Below are 15,905 nucleotides of genomic sequence, written 5' to 3' on the forward strand. Positions count from 1 at the left end.
CATAATATTTAATTTGGCAGCAACAATTATTTCTGAACTTTCTTACTTCACATTCACACGAAACTTACCTCACATTAAAAATAAAATTTTGTTCACCATTTTCCCTTGAATACAAAGAGATCAGTAAGAATCTGAACAACTCATATGAGTATTTTAGTAATAAATGCAAATCATCACAAAAATATAACAGATTGAAAAATAGAAAACGCATACAAACGTTTGGAAAAACATGAATCGAAAGTAAACTAGAGATTTTTTAGGTGAGAGAGTTAAGAGAAATTATCGATTAGTGAAGAAGATGAAGTATGTGAGAGAGGTGGTGGTGGTTATTCGTTGTTGTTTTTTAGGGTTTGTGTCAAATGTTACCGAAAATGAGAAGAAAAGAAGAAGAAGGTGGGGTTAGAAGAAGGATCTTAGCAATGAAAGAGCGTGGGAGTGAAGGAATAAAAGGAAGAGAGAGATGAAGAAGCGGGAGAGAGAAAGGAGGCAAAGATGATGAGAAGTCATTTCAAAAGTGAAATGAAAGTACAAAAGTTGGATATGTTAGTTTGATTTGAAACCAGATTTAACAAAAATAGTTCAAAATGTTGTATAAAGTGAAACCAAGTACAAAAAATAGCAATCAATGAATTACTTTGAAAATTGAAAATTTTGGACAAAAATTGCCCCAATATTTTGGAGATGCGACAAAATTAGAGTAAAGGTTAATGATGCATTTTCCAGAACATCTAATTTTCTTATATTATAGATTATAAGATTTTTATTAATTAACTAGCAATATATTTATAACTTTTTTAAATAGAAAAACTAAATTAACAAAAAAAGTAATAATTTTGTTGGATTAAAAACAAGTTTTTTGTAAGAATAATGCACCAATAAGATAAAAATATATTTTGCATTAATCGATCGAATGGAAATTAAAATTCATTTTTTGGGTAAAATTGTTTAAAATTAAAGTTGTTCAAGTGGTGATTGACGCTGAATTTGATAGGAAGTATCACAGTTCAATTTTCCGCAACTACGATCGAGAAAGAGATGAAACCACTTAGGGCTCGTTTGAATGAGTTTTACTTTTTACTTTTTAAAAATTATTTTATAAATCTATTTTAGAAAAGTCTTTTTAAGAAGAGAATAAATAAAAAATTTGTTTGATAATTTAACTTTTCAAAACTATTTTAGAAATGAGAAAATAAAAAATTCATTTGGTAAACAAATTTTCAAAAACAGTTTTAGAGATAAGAAAATAAAAAATCTCTTTGGTAGTCTATTTTTTAAGAACATTTTTATTAATAAATATATATATTGAAAATATTTTTATTATAATTAATAATTAAATTTTAATTTATCGATTTGTACTAACTACTTTACGTTATTGGGATATCTTACCTCTGACGTTCTTTAACTATGCCTTAACACACTCTTGTAGAATATTTTCTCTGAACATGTTCAACTGAGTATACTTTGAAAATCTGAATCGGGGTCCTCAATGCCCTTCTCTACTTCCGTCCACGTGGTGCCTATTGTCTTCATGCCTTCCTATAGTGATGCCTTCCTATAGTGATGTTTCCAAAAACTCTGATTCTCTCTTCATATGTGTGACTGCTTCCAACATCTTAAGCTAAGAACTTCTCTTCATAGTTGATATAGGGTTTGACTTGAGTGAGGAGCTCACTCATATTTGTCGGTTCCTTCACCCCGAACTTCTTTCTGAACAAGAAATCCAGCTTCAGTCTCTTCTCGAAGATCCAACACTCTAGTTTATCGTCGAGTCATTCTACTTATACGACTACCTTGATGAATCTATCAATATACTCTCAGAGTGTCTACTTCTTACTCTAATGGATATCACTAAGAACTACCTCCGTCTTTCACTAAAATGTTAATATATTGAATAATAATTTAACAAAAATAATGTTTAAATGTAATATTGGTCATTCTATTTTCAAATAAAAAGTTTTAATTCCTCTATTTTAAAAATTATATTTTTGGTGTCTTAATTTTATTGTGCTTTTGAGTTTGAGTCTCATACTCCATTTGAGACACAATTTTGTCAATGTGATCGTGCTTAGATTGATAAGTTTAAATTATACGTCATACTTTAAGAGTAATTTTGTTGATATGACATCTAAAATTTATCCACTTAAACACTTCCACATCAAAACACTAAAAAAATTCAAAGTCGGGGACCAAAATACAAATTTTAAAACTGAGGGATCAAAATTTTATTTTTTTGAAAGTAAGAAGAGCAAAAATGCATTTAAACCTAATTTTTATTGATAAAAAGAATATATTCTTATATTTTTGTTGTCTCAAATAGAAAATTTCCATATATTTTAAAACTTAATAAAAATCATAACTATAACTTTAATAATTTTAAATATTTGTTTTTGAAAGTTTCAAATAATTATTTTTATGATACATATTTTTCTTTGATAAAATACTTTTATCAGTTATATATTTTAGATATTTTTAGTTAGGTTTTTGAGGCGTAATTTTTTAAAAATAATCTTAAATAAATTTACCATATATAATTTGTATGTTCTTATTATCTAAAACTTTTTAATCGAATCAAAATACATGCTAGTGATACATTATTAGACTAATTTTTAATATATTTATTTGATGTAATTTAGTTGAATGTATATATAAAATATTTTAAAATTAATATATATATATATATATATATATATATATATATATATATATATATATATATATATATATATATATATATATATATATATATATATATTATTTCATTAATGAAATATAAAAAATCGGAAGAATTAAGTTATTCAAAGAAAAAAATTAGAACTTGAATGCATGAATAGAATTAAAATGATCAACCATTAATATTTATTGGTAATGGTTTTATGCTATTATTATGGATTTTTTTTCTTAAAATCTCATACAATATTAATATCCTTTTGAAGTTATAAATAAAAAAAATCAAAAAATTACCAAAATATCATTAATAAAAATTTACAGTTTTCCGTAAGTTTTTACTTTTTGGATTTTCTTTAAGCAAAAATTGAAAATGAAAACTGAAACTATATTTATCAATTTTACTTTTTCAGTTTTTAAAACTAAAAAACAAAACTAATTTTCAAAACTACTATTTTAAAAATAGTTGATCAAACAAGTTTTTTAGTTTTTATTTTTTAAAAATTAAAAAACAGTTTTTGAAAAGTGATTCAAACAGACCCTTAATGTCAGAACTGACTCTCGAACAAATTAATATCTTTAATAGATAGGATATGTGAAACCTAAAAGAAAATTACGTGATTTACAAAGTACTATACATTTGTTTGAATAAAAATATAGATACACATGTGTAACATTTTTCTTTTAAAAAATGAAGTTGAAATATTCAACATAAACATATTAGAAAATGTAAAATTAACACAATTAAGTTTTATATTCGTGTTGATGTTCCTATTAGTGATTTGGTTAATTGTAAGTTAGCTACACAACATGGTGAATAGCATTTCTTAAAATAACTTGAGAAATTTAAATTCTATGTTGGAGGAAGAGACTTTACTTCTAAAAGAGTATTTAGAAAGATTAACATTAGTGTGAATTACAATTAAATTCAAAGAAATAAACTTTAAAGTTTATTTTAAAAAACAATTATGGCCAAATATCCATAACATTTTAATGATAACAATTAAGAATAAATCAATTAGTCGCTTACTTCAAGAATTATAAAATTTTGGAAGTAAGCCAAAGCTACAAACTACATGTATTAGAAATTGTGGCTTATTGTGTCAATATAAATGGGAGGTATCCTGAAGTGATATGCATGACTTGGTTTTTCAAATATGTCTCATCATTATCCAATATTATTGAACTTCATGCATAAATATAAATAACATTGGTCCAAATGTAGGTGCTAATATCATATTAAAAATTATGGTTAAGTCTAACATTATTTATAAAATTGATTTGTTAGGTGATGGTTTATAAACTCTTTTTAAATTATATTTTTGATCTATGTGAGATTTTATATTTTTTCAATAATAAGAAAAGAGACCTTTTATGATAGGGTGATAAAGAGTTTCTAGAATACCAACATAAAGGATATAATAAGAATCAATAGTAAACCCTTATTTACTAAAATTATCAGGAAATATATTTATTAGGAAAAATCGGTCTAGAGAAAAATAAAAGACACAATCATAATACAAGAATATAAGATGAAAATTCTATGATCGGAGAAAAAACTTTCATCGTCAAATAAAAACCACATAATAATATTTATGTGGACATTGTTATAAACATAATCTATCATCAACCACCCTCATGGTCCTCCATACACTCACACTTTCGCAAAACAAATATTTCATTACATCTCACAACACTCTAACACAATAGTATAAGAGAAAATAAAAATATCAAATACAAGTTTAAAGTTGTTTTGATTGGTGCATTTTGTAATGAAGAACTTGAATTCATTATATAGTTTTGGACGCTCTCTTCCCTTACAAAACTAAGTGATATGGGACTTAACTAACGCTAACAATCTCCACCTTAACTAAAAATAATACATCAACTTCCATTGTTCAAAAGAATTAGCATACTCCGTTATAAAGAGTATAGTCATTTAAACTACACCATTTCAATATTTTTCACATTGTCTTCATCGACGATCATAGTGCATAAACTATCATTCTCCGTTGAAAGAAGAGTATATTTCACTTGAAGCTAAACCACTTCAAGAATTTTCACGTATCAAAAACCAAGTTGGAAACTTATGATGCAACTTTCATATCGGTAGAAACCTCTTCAACCACCAACATAATTTAATAGTACACATTGCATCAATATCAATCAATATTTTGTATTAACCACTAATCAACACCTTACGGAATCCTGATTATATTAACATGTCTTTGACTTGAATTTTCTACTAGTCGAAAACAATTATTCCATCAATTTTCTCTAGCCAAACTACACGGTGGAACTTGTGATTGCAACTCAACAACTATTTCACAATACCACCATTCTTTTTTAATGTGGATGATTGGACAAAGCTTTAACTATGGAGCATACTAAGAAACGTTACATCTAGATCAAATCAAAATTTGGAATACCTAGATCAAATCAAAAATTTGGAATACCTGTTGTTAAGAAAAAACGGCATAGAGAAAATAAAAGAACACAATCATAACACACTTATATAACATGGAAACTCCAAACTAGAGAAAAAACATTTATTGTTGTCAAATAACAACTAGAGAATAAGACTAAATGTAAAAATTGCCACCACATATAGTATACCCTCGACAGTTCCTACAACCTCCAGTATACTCATATTCTCTCAAAGTAAATATTTAAATGTATCTCAGAAAAGAAAAATATCAAATACAAGCTTAAAGTATTTTGACTTGTGCATTTTGTAATAAAGAATTTGAATTAAATATATAGTCTAAGGCGCACGGATGCTCAAATTAACTGATTGTTTGGGTTATCCATATTCATATCCAATCAAGTTATTAAAATCGGTTAACTATGAGTATGATTTTAACCAAATCAATATTTTGAACATGTTATTAATATGGTTTTAACAATCCATATTTTAGACATCCATATAAAAATAAAAATCAAATTAGTTTATTTTTTGAAAAAAAATCATAAGTTAATATTTTGATAAAAAAAAATTCAAAATTTTTATTTTATTTTTAGAAAGCAATATTTTTTATGAAAATTAAAAAAAAAACTTTTTAGTCAAAAAAACAAAAAGTACGTTGTTTTTTATCTGAAAAAAAATAATTTTTTTTAAATAATTTTTTTTCTGAAAATATAAGAAGTGTAAATCAAAACAAATAGAATCTTATTATTAAAACAGAATCTTATTATAAAACTGTAAATCAAAACAAATAATAAAAATGGTTACGAATATAATCTATTTATAACCTTTTAAAAAAAATAGAATCTTATTATTATGATAATTGGTTTTAATAACCGATTATAGAATATGATTTATATATAATTATGAGTTGGTTATAAGAATTAAACATGCATGAGCATCCATACTTAGACTTCTTCATTCTTTATATATAAAACAAAGTGATGCAAAATTTAATTTTTCAGCTAACACCAACAATATTATGCAAAATATTCTAAATAACTAAAGAATTTGATGAGGATCCGTAAATAACTAAATCATAATACTCAACCTAACAAAAGGTTTGGAAAGAGTAAGGAAAGTACAAATGTCACACTCCTTTATTTTAGTTTATTTATTTTTGAGTTATTTATGTCATTTATATATATATATATATATATATATATATATATATATATATATATATATATATATATATATATATATATATATATATTATATATATATATATATATATATATATATTATATATATATATATATATATATATATATATATATATATATATATATATATAATATATATATATATATATATATATATATATATATATATATATATATATACACATTGGGTTAGTTGAAGTTTCTTGACATTGGTCTAAAAATAAGAATATGATTAAAAGTCTTATACCCTTTTCATTTCAAATGGGTATAAGAAGTACACACAACAATTTTGTAAATAATGGGTTAATTTAAGTTTTACCACATAATTATAGACACCCTTATTTATTTTTTAAAAGGAGTGTTGAGATATTAGTTATATTATTCATATTATATCTAAAAACAGGTGTTAAATTGTTTAAATCCTAATTTTTAAATTTTATACTCACACTTCATTACACGTCATTTACGAACTCTCCTTATTCTCTCTTATATATTTTGTCTCTTTTTTTATTCTCACCTTTAAAGTATTCACATTAAATTTTATACTCACACTTCAGTACACATCATATACGGACTCTCCTTATTCTCTCTTCATTCTTTTTATTCTCTCTTTTTAAGTATGTATTTTTCAACATTCTTGTTCTTTCTTCTATAAAAAATTGGCGTTCTTCTTCCTAAAATTCACTAATAAATAGAAGGAAAAAAAGAAATAAAACTTCTTTCATCTTTAAGAGTGGTAAGCTCTATTGGGGAGTCCGGGGAGCGCCAGAAGTATCTATCGATCAAACGTTTAAGATCCAAAAGACTTTAACAACACATATTCATCAAAAATCATAAGGCATTAGGGGCATAAGTCTTTTCTCTTATATATCTGTTAGCCTATAAATTTTAGCTGAAGGAAACTCTACAAAGAGTGGTAATAGCTACATTGAAAATGCTAAGTGTCAAGAGCTTCAACAAAAGCTTCAACATACTAGCTATGTCAACTAAGATAATTTGACTAACCTATTAGATGAGTCGAAGGGAAGGCATGGTTAGAGGAGTTTTAGGAACAAATCCATAAGATTAAGACCACTCTCTTCTAAACATGTTCATAATCATGAAAAAGGGTTCACAAATCGGACATTCGACTAGTGTCGTCGTCGACACGTCTACCGGGTGTTAGAGATTTAGGATATTCTTAAGTCTAAAGACTGTGTGATATGAAGATGTCTCAGCACTATGTGAGTTGATCAAGGACTCTCGGCAGAGGCAGTTAAGAGGTTCGGAGTAGTTATCAACACACTTATCAGCATGATGGTTGATCAACATCAAGTACATTATTCGAAGTCTTTTCAAAGGTAGTAAAATCAAACTCAAGTACATTATTCAAAGTCTGTTCAAACCTCGTTCCATTTCAAACGCAATTCAAACTATTTTTCGTTAAAATATTTTCTTAAACAAGTACGAAAGAAAGTGGTCCTTGGAGTCTCGCATTCCTTGAATCCTTGAATAATTTCTCTCGAGTCGCACATCTTGGGTTGCCTTTCATTAACTTTTTCGTTTCTAAAAACATTTAACCTAAAAACTTGGATGAAAAGAAGGGGCCATTGGATTCTAGCAGTCCGGTAGTACCTTTGAACAATCTTTTGAAGGTTCATCGTCCATCAAACAATTTCATAATTAATTGAATAAAGAAGATGTTGTTGGAGTCTAGCATTTTGGCCATATCCCAAATAATTGGTTCCAAGGCTCACATCTTGCTCTTATCAAACATTCGTCATTCACCTTAAAAAACACGCATCAAAGTACATTTCGTCATTCACCTCTCTCGCCTCCGTGCGATTGAAAACCTTTCGTAAAAGTACATTTGTCTAATCCGTCGCGAGTAAGCAAGTCATGTTTTACCGTTAGAATACGATCTAAGCATGTGTTCAACCCTAACAAACTTTAATCAATCAAACCTTTATTTTCTCACAAGAACATTGCTTAATCCCTTCTAATGCATATACAAACTAGCGCTTAAGTCTCCACCGCAAGCATGCAAGCCAATATTTAACTGTTATAATGCAATCTAAGCACTTGTTTATTAAAACATACTCAACCAATCAAATCTCTTTTCTCTCCCCCGTGCCATCGAAACCTTTTTTCACAAACAGACAATGTTTAGTCCTTTCTAGCGCGTATACAACAAGCACTTAAGTTTTCCATGCGCGAGCATACAACTAAATGTTTAAACTGCTAGAACGTGATCAAACATGATCCCTTCTACCGCAAAATAAATAAATGCTAAGTCTCTCATCCGTGAGAAAATAAGCCAATGTTTAACCGTTAGAATGCGACCTAAATATTTGTCCATTAAAACCAATCAACCAACACTCTTGGATACTAAGAACTACATAGCTTTGAGTTCTCCATTGCACCTGGAAATACGTAGGAGTAAGATTCACGTCTCGTCAAGCATTATAATGAAAAACACCAAAAATATCTTTTGTCTTGCCCCAAACTACGAATGCTCTGATTTCTTTATTGCACTATAAAGATACGTAGGCATGAGATTCCGATATCTTGGCGAGTACATTAATAAAAAACCTCTCTTTCCCCTTTTGAGGTTTCCTTTCATTTCTCTTTTCAATATTTTTATCTCCCAAGTAAAACAATTAACATTAGCTAACATTCAAATCGCAAATTAAACTAAAAGGTTCCCGTTGAGTATAACTGACGTGAGTGGTGCTAATACCTTCTCCTTGCGTAATCGACTCCTGAACCCGAATATGGTTGCAACGACCATTATTCTATTTTTAAAGGTTTTATCGATATTTCATATTCCTTCATTAGAATAAATAAACTTTGGTGGTGACTCTGTTCGAACCATTTTTATCGTGACCATCGTGAAGGGTCGTATTTTTCGAGATGCGACAGTCACATCCGAAGATTAGAAACGGTTCAGTTATCTAAGACAGTTGTCTTTAAAAAATGTTCCACTAATAGAGACTTATTAGTAGCTATTAAATGCAAAAAAATGTTCAATATCCAGAAGACATATTGTTTAACCAAAAAAACTCTGACTGGATACTTCTGAACTTATGAAACCTTCTCACTTCAGAAGACTCATACATTCAGAACCAAAAACAAATATCAGAGTCTCATTTGACCATTCTGAGAGATTAACATTCTGAGACAAACATCTTTTTTCATTATGGACATAAGTCCATTTTTAGATTTTTCAGAATGAAAAAGAGTTTATCTTCAGCAAGGGGTTTTGTAAAGATATTAGCCCATCATTGGTCTGCATCAATAAATTTAAAATTTAAAATTTCCTTTTGAACATAGTCACGTATAAAGTGATATTTTATCTCAATATGTTTTGCTCTAGAATGCAAAATGGGATTCTTAGATAAACAAATAACAGAAGTATTATCACAGATTTTAGGGATGTTACTCTCATATGTCTGAAAATCTTCTAGATGACTTTTCATCCAGCGCATGTGAGTGCTACATCTAGAAGCTGCAATGTATTCAACTTCAGTAGTTGATAGTGCTATTGTTGATTGTATTTTGCCGGACCATGAGATCAGGTTGTCTCCTAGAAATTGACAGCTTCCAGAAGTGCTTTTTCTCTCAATTCTATCTCTAGCATAATCATCATCACAATAACCCACTAGCTTGTAGCCTTTAGATTTTCTATAACACAAGCCAAGGTTAATCATACCTTTCAGATACCTTAAGATCCTCTTAACAACTGTTAAGTGGGATTCTCTAGGATCCGATTGAAAACGAGCACACAAACAAACACTAAACAAGATTTCAGGTCTAGAAGCAGTCAAGTATAAGAGAGAACCAACCATACCTTCGTATACCTTCTGTTCTACCTTAGAATTTACCTCATCCTTCTCAAGGATACATGTAGGATGCATATGAGTTTTTGACATCTTGCATTCTGACATGTCAAACTTCTTCAGAAGATACTCTAGGACCTTGTTTCAGACCATACAATGATTTCTTAAGTTTGAAAAAAAATCTGGGTTTTTAGGATTTTCAAAACCAGGGGGTTGGTGTACATACACTTCTTCAGTAATATAACCATCCAGAAATTCACTTTTAACATCTATTTGATATAAGATGATGTTGTGATTAATAGTAATATAACCAAAGTCAACAAATCAAAAATTCCATTTCTAAGCATAAATCATGGTATCCCTCTCATACATGGCTCACATAAGTACTTCATACGTTTTTGAAACATTTGCATTTGAATAAAACATTGCATTCATCACTTTTAAAAGTCAAGTACATATTTGGTTCACTACATAAGCATTGAATATTACACATTACATGAGTATTGAATATTACACATTACATTCCATTAAATACTACACTAGTACACTGCATCCTACTAATTGTTGACTTGGTGCTTGGAGTGGGTTTTGAAATGAAGAACTTTGGTCATCCTTCATGATTCAATGATGCATCCATTTTCAATTTGAGCCAATTCCAACCTGCACCACATAAAGCAAAATATCAGCATGGATAACATAAACAGAACCAGGGTTACCACATACCAAAATCAACCTATCACAATTGACCTAGCATTAAAAATTCAGCGCAAAACTTGATTAGTTAAGGAGATTAGGGCCATAGCATATTCCAGGGAAATACCGGAATTAACTCAAAATTGGTTCTTTCTAACAGAACTTGGTTTAATACATTGAACTATTATGCAGAATGATAAAGTGCAAGGCAATTTAAATTAAGTCCAATAAACTCAGAAGACATTTAACTCCAAATTCAAGCCAAAGTGACAAACCAGTCCATTTTCCAAACTGAGGTGGTAGATGTGTTTGTGTACATGCTCAATGCCACCTTGTGTTTGTGCATTAGTGGATGGGGCTTGAGGGCCTTAGGCCCAGATTCAGCCCAACGAACCATCACTAACTATGTGGTGTGGGCCTTCACGCCCAGTTTGTTTGCTTACCCTCCTTTACGGGCCTGCACCTCCATGTCTCTACTTTAGGCCTATTCCCATTGTTTTTTGTTGTCCTTGATTTTCATGTTGTTATGGTAATCACATTTGTTTAGGTTGATTAGAAGTTTTAGAACTAATTAGAGAATTTATAATTTGATTAGTTTTAGATATTAGAATTAATGGGAATCTAGATTTAGTTAGGAATTTTAGTTGATTAAATATAATAAGGGTGTTAGACTTAATTAGTTGTTTTTGGAATTTAATTAGTATTAGAATTTTAGATTTAGAATTAGAACATTTGATTAATTGGAATTAATCAGATTAGATGGAAAGATTAGAATTTAGTTAGAATACTTAGAATTTTAGGTTAATTAAACTTCCAATTATATTTGTTAGAAATTGATTAGTAAATTTAGTTTTAATTGATTAATGACAATGATAATTAGATTTTAATTGATTAACCTTTAGACATATTATACATAATTACCAACTAATCCATTCCCTTTTATTAAGTTGACAAAAAGAAATTTTGATTAACTAAATCATTTGATTGTGTATAATCCCTCAGTCTATTCAAGTGATCAAAAGTCCCTTAATGACTTAGTAAGAATAGTTCATGTAATGTTGTGGATCTCAAGGCCTCAAGTTCAGACTTTCAGTCAAGGCATCCCAGACAAATCAAGTTGTGGACTACTATGCAAACCACATCAAAGGTGTTTAGCAAGGATTCTTCTTCAGCAACTTGAAAGTTATGATGATAATCACATGCCATGAGCCTTATGTAGTAAAGAAGGAATGAGAGTGGAGAATTCCATTAACTCATTCTGAATATCTTTGGGTATTCGAAGAATGACCCATTTGCTCACTGTATTCTCCTTTACTCGTAGACTTTAGTGTGGTTCATATCCAATTACTGCCAAGTCTTCTTCATCTTTCGTTATCATTTATCATTTCTCTTTCCTCATCAATTTCTTGCAGTCTTTGTTCGTAGCCAGTCGAACTACGAAGCTCTGACTTTCTCATTGCACAGTGAGAATACGTAGGCACGAGGATTCAGATTCTTCGCGAGCTATCTTATTTATTAATTCTTCATCAATCAATACCATCCTTTTGATATCAAATACCTTTATCCCTTTGGATTACATGCATATCCTTTTAGGACGATTTAATCGGAGTCCACCTTGTGAACCAAGAGATGTTTGCCTTGATGCCAAACACCTAATTCATTTGTTTTTGGTTATTCAAATACATTGATACCATGCCTTAGGCCCCTCACATGTTAGTTTATGCCATGTTTACTCTTTGGTTCAGAGTTTACTTCCTTCATGGATTCAATATACCCTTCTTTTTTATTTCAAATTGTTTGTTTCTTACAGTGATATATTATCCAGTGTACCAATCATCATTCCCCTTTGGGTTCCATACCTATCCTTTTAGGGAAATCCCGGTGCCTACCTTACGAACCAATAGATTTGCCTTAATGCCAAACACTGAATTCCTTTGTTTTGGTTATTCCAATACAGTGGTATGATGCCTCAGGCCCCCCACATATTGATCTATACCTTTACTCTTTGGTTCAAAGTTCATTTACCTTTATGGTTTTCCATGCTACCACTGCCATTTGGTGCAAGTTATACTGTTCATCTCTTCAAATCTATCTTTCCTTTGTTTTCGTAGTTCTATGAACTACGAAGCTCTGACTTTCTCATTGCATGATGAGAATACGTAGGCATGAGGATTTGAATCCTTGGCGAGCATAATTATTATTTCTTCTGCCTTAGGGATCCACTCATATATTTCATGATCCATCATCTATCTTCAATCATAACCATTCACCTCAGTGACATACTGTTGGTGTAAGCCCTAGAGGTCAATACTTTTGGTACTTGTATCGAATTATTTATTAATAATAAAAGGCTTTTTTATTTATTATGTTTATTTAATAAAGTACCTAGAATAACTAGTCCGTTTAATGTATCAAGTGTGACTTAATCATGAGATCCCATTAAACATAAGGACACTATTCTTAAAGTATATGTAGTCGAGCTTTATTGTAAAGTGGGATAACATTAAAGCGTTAAGACTATTATGTATATATACTGATGATCACATCTCATGGATCATGGATAAGGAGTTATCAAGTCTTAAACATAAGTATGAATATTATGAGTAATATTTATACTGGATTGATGATCACACTGAATTACGTCGTGTTTTTTACTCGGATTTCACATGTTTATTAGGACTTTATTATCATTTTGTTTGTATTATGCTCTCTTTTCTCTTGTTTTTAGATATTTAGCACTTTCAGACTCTTTTGGAAGAAACGAAGCAAAAATACCTAAAATTAGGGTTTTTCAGCGAAATTACACACATGGCGTTGCACATGGCGGCCGCTATAGGGGAAGTCATGAGTCACCAGCCCACAACTAAGAGGTAACCGCCACGTTCCCATGATCCACCCCATTTACACACATGGCGGGTGCCATGAAGGGATGGCGGGCGCCACCTTTGGAAGACACGTTCCCACTAAGGGGAAGTTGGAGGGTACCATGGTCTTTACAAGCTGCTGGAAATCTCTATAAATAGCTCATTCCATTTCGTTTTCTAATCATCCAACTTAGTTTTACAACACTAAGCATATGTTTATCATTTGTAATAGCGATGATCCATCACATCGGGGGGTTATCGCACCTTTGTGAGATTGAGTTGGGTCACTTCGAGTTGTTGTCATCTTTAGCTTCAGGAGTCAGAGGTTTATTTTTGTACTAGAATCGAATCCTCCGTTTGGAGCAAGTTCTTATTTATCGCTTTATTTATTTATTTCCCGCATCGCTTTTATTTTATTTATTTCCCGCATCGCTTTTATTTTATTTATTTTCCGCACTCGCTTTACTTTATTTATTTTCCGCACTCGCTTTACTTTATTTATTTTCCGCACTCGCTTTATTTTATTTATTTTCCCGCACTCGCTTTACTTTATTTATTTTACGCACTTTACTCGCTCTCTACGCCTCACATTCTAAAACAAACTTTTCATCATGATTAACACTGTTGTGTTCGTTTGTATTACCATGTCTGGCTAAATCTTTTAAAGGTTAGAATGTAAGGATCACGGTTAAAGTAATGTTTCACATATTGAAATCTGTAGAAATGCTTAAAAGGCTGTTTTGATTTTTAACTTGAGTTTTCTAAAACAGACTTCGTTAGTTTTAACTATTCGAGGAGTGCGAAAGCACCCTGGCGTAGTAACTATGAATCTTTATCACTTTAAGGAAAAACTATTTTTGAAACTATTTTCGGACGTGTTGATAGGTTTAAAATCAGGAAACTCCTTGGGTAAACTTTCCAAATCAAAATCACTTTTCAACTAAGTTTACGAGTCTCATTTCTTAAAAATAGGTTTACTACTTTAGCGTTATGCGCACCTTTTATAAGTGACAATAAAAGGCCTTAATTTAAGGGTAAACTCGGTTCTGAATACGCGAAAGTGACAGTTCCTGTTAAATGGATTCTTTTCAAGAGTAGAAAATATTGCATTATAAGTAGTTCTATTTAGACAATCGAAACATCACTTAACTAACGTGAATTACATTCAACCTGTCTTTACCTGCATTTATTATTTTCCGTTGTTTTGCAAACCCAATATCTCTTTTATACCGCCTTAGATAAACACCGTAACGATAGTAATCGATAGATTGACGATTGGTCTCTGTGGGATCGATCTTCTTTTATATTACTTTGACGTTATTCGTGCACTTGCGAATCCCGATGATCAAGTTTTTGGCGCCGTTGCCGGGGACCTACTTCGTCAAATTTCGTACCCTGTTGTTACATCGTATAGACTAAGGAATTATTAGCCGGTAAATGGGAAGAACCCATAGTACCGGAAATTTAGTAGATCCTTTAGCGGAACCCGAACGTTATACTCGTACACGCCTCTTACTCATCCGAATTAAGAAAGCTATGGCCGAGAATCGCGATAGGAGACCTCTTAAGGAATTCGCCCAACCCTCTGATGAGGAACCTAGTTCGAGTATAATAAACCCCCTTATACCTGCTAACAATTTCGAACTAAAACCGTCTTTGTTGCAATTAGTGCAACAAAACCAATACGCGGGTCTCGCTACTGAGAACCCAAATCAATATTTAAAAGTTTTTATCCAACTAGCCGACACCTTTAAATCTAATGGCGCTTCACCCGATGCGATTCGTTTAAGATTATTCCCTTTCTCCCTCAGGGATAGAGCACGTTCATGGCTAGATTCACTTCCAGCTAATTCAATAACTACTTGGGAAGACCTTAGGAGAGTATTCCTTGCTAGATATTTCCCCCCTAGTAAGACTGCTATTCTTCAAAACCAAATAACTAGATTTGCTCAAAACCAAGGAGAATCGCTTTTCGAAGCTTGGGAGAGATATAAAGAGCTATTAAGAGTTTGCCCACACCATGGCCTAGAACAATGGCTGATCATTCATACCTTCTACAACGGACTCCATTATAACACCAAGATGAGCATCGACGCTGCCGCAGGTGGTGCGCTGATGAACAAACCTTATCCGGAAGCTTGTGACCTAATTGAGGATATGGCCCAAAACCATTGTCATGGGGAACTGAATGAGCATCAATAGAGAAAAAAGAGACCTAAGGTGGAATACATGAGGT

General features: G+C 30.8%; 1 non-coding gene across 1 annotated transcript; it reads right to left on the reverse strand.

Moving 5' to 3' along the window:
• Window positions 1-15,589: 15,589 nt before the first annotated feature.
• Window positions 15,590-15,696, reverse strand: LOC127124996 (small nucleolar RNA R71). The gene has a single exon (XR_007804464.1). It is a non-coding gene; the product is annotated as a small nucleolar RNA R71 (small nucleolar RNA).
• Window positions 15,697-15,905: the final 209 nt, after the last annotated feature.

The sequence above is a fragment of the Lathyrus oleraceus genome, chromosome 2 (genome assembly GCF_024323335.1).
Source record: "Lathyrus oleraceus cultivar Zhongwan6 chromosome 2, CAAS_Psat_ZW6_1.0, whole genome shotgun sequence".
Taxonomy (NCBI): domain Eukaryota; kingdom Viridiplantae; phylum Streptophyta; class Magnoliopsida; order Fabales; family Fabaceae; genus Lathyrus; species Lathyrus oleraceus.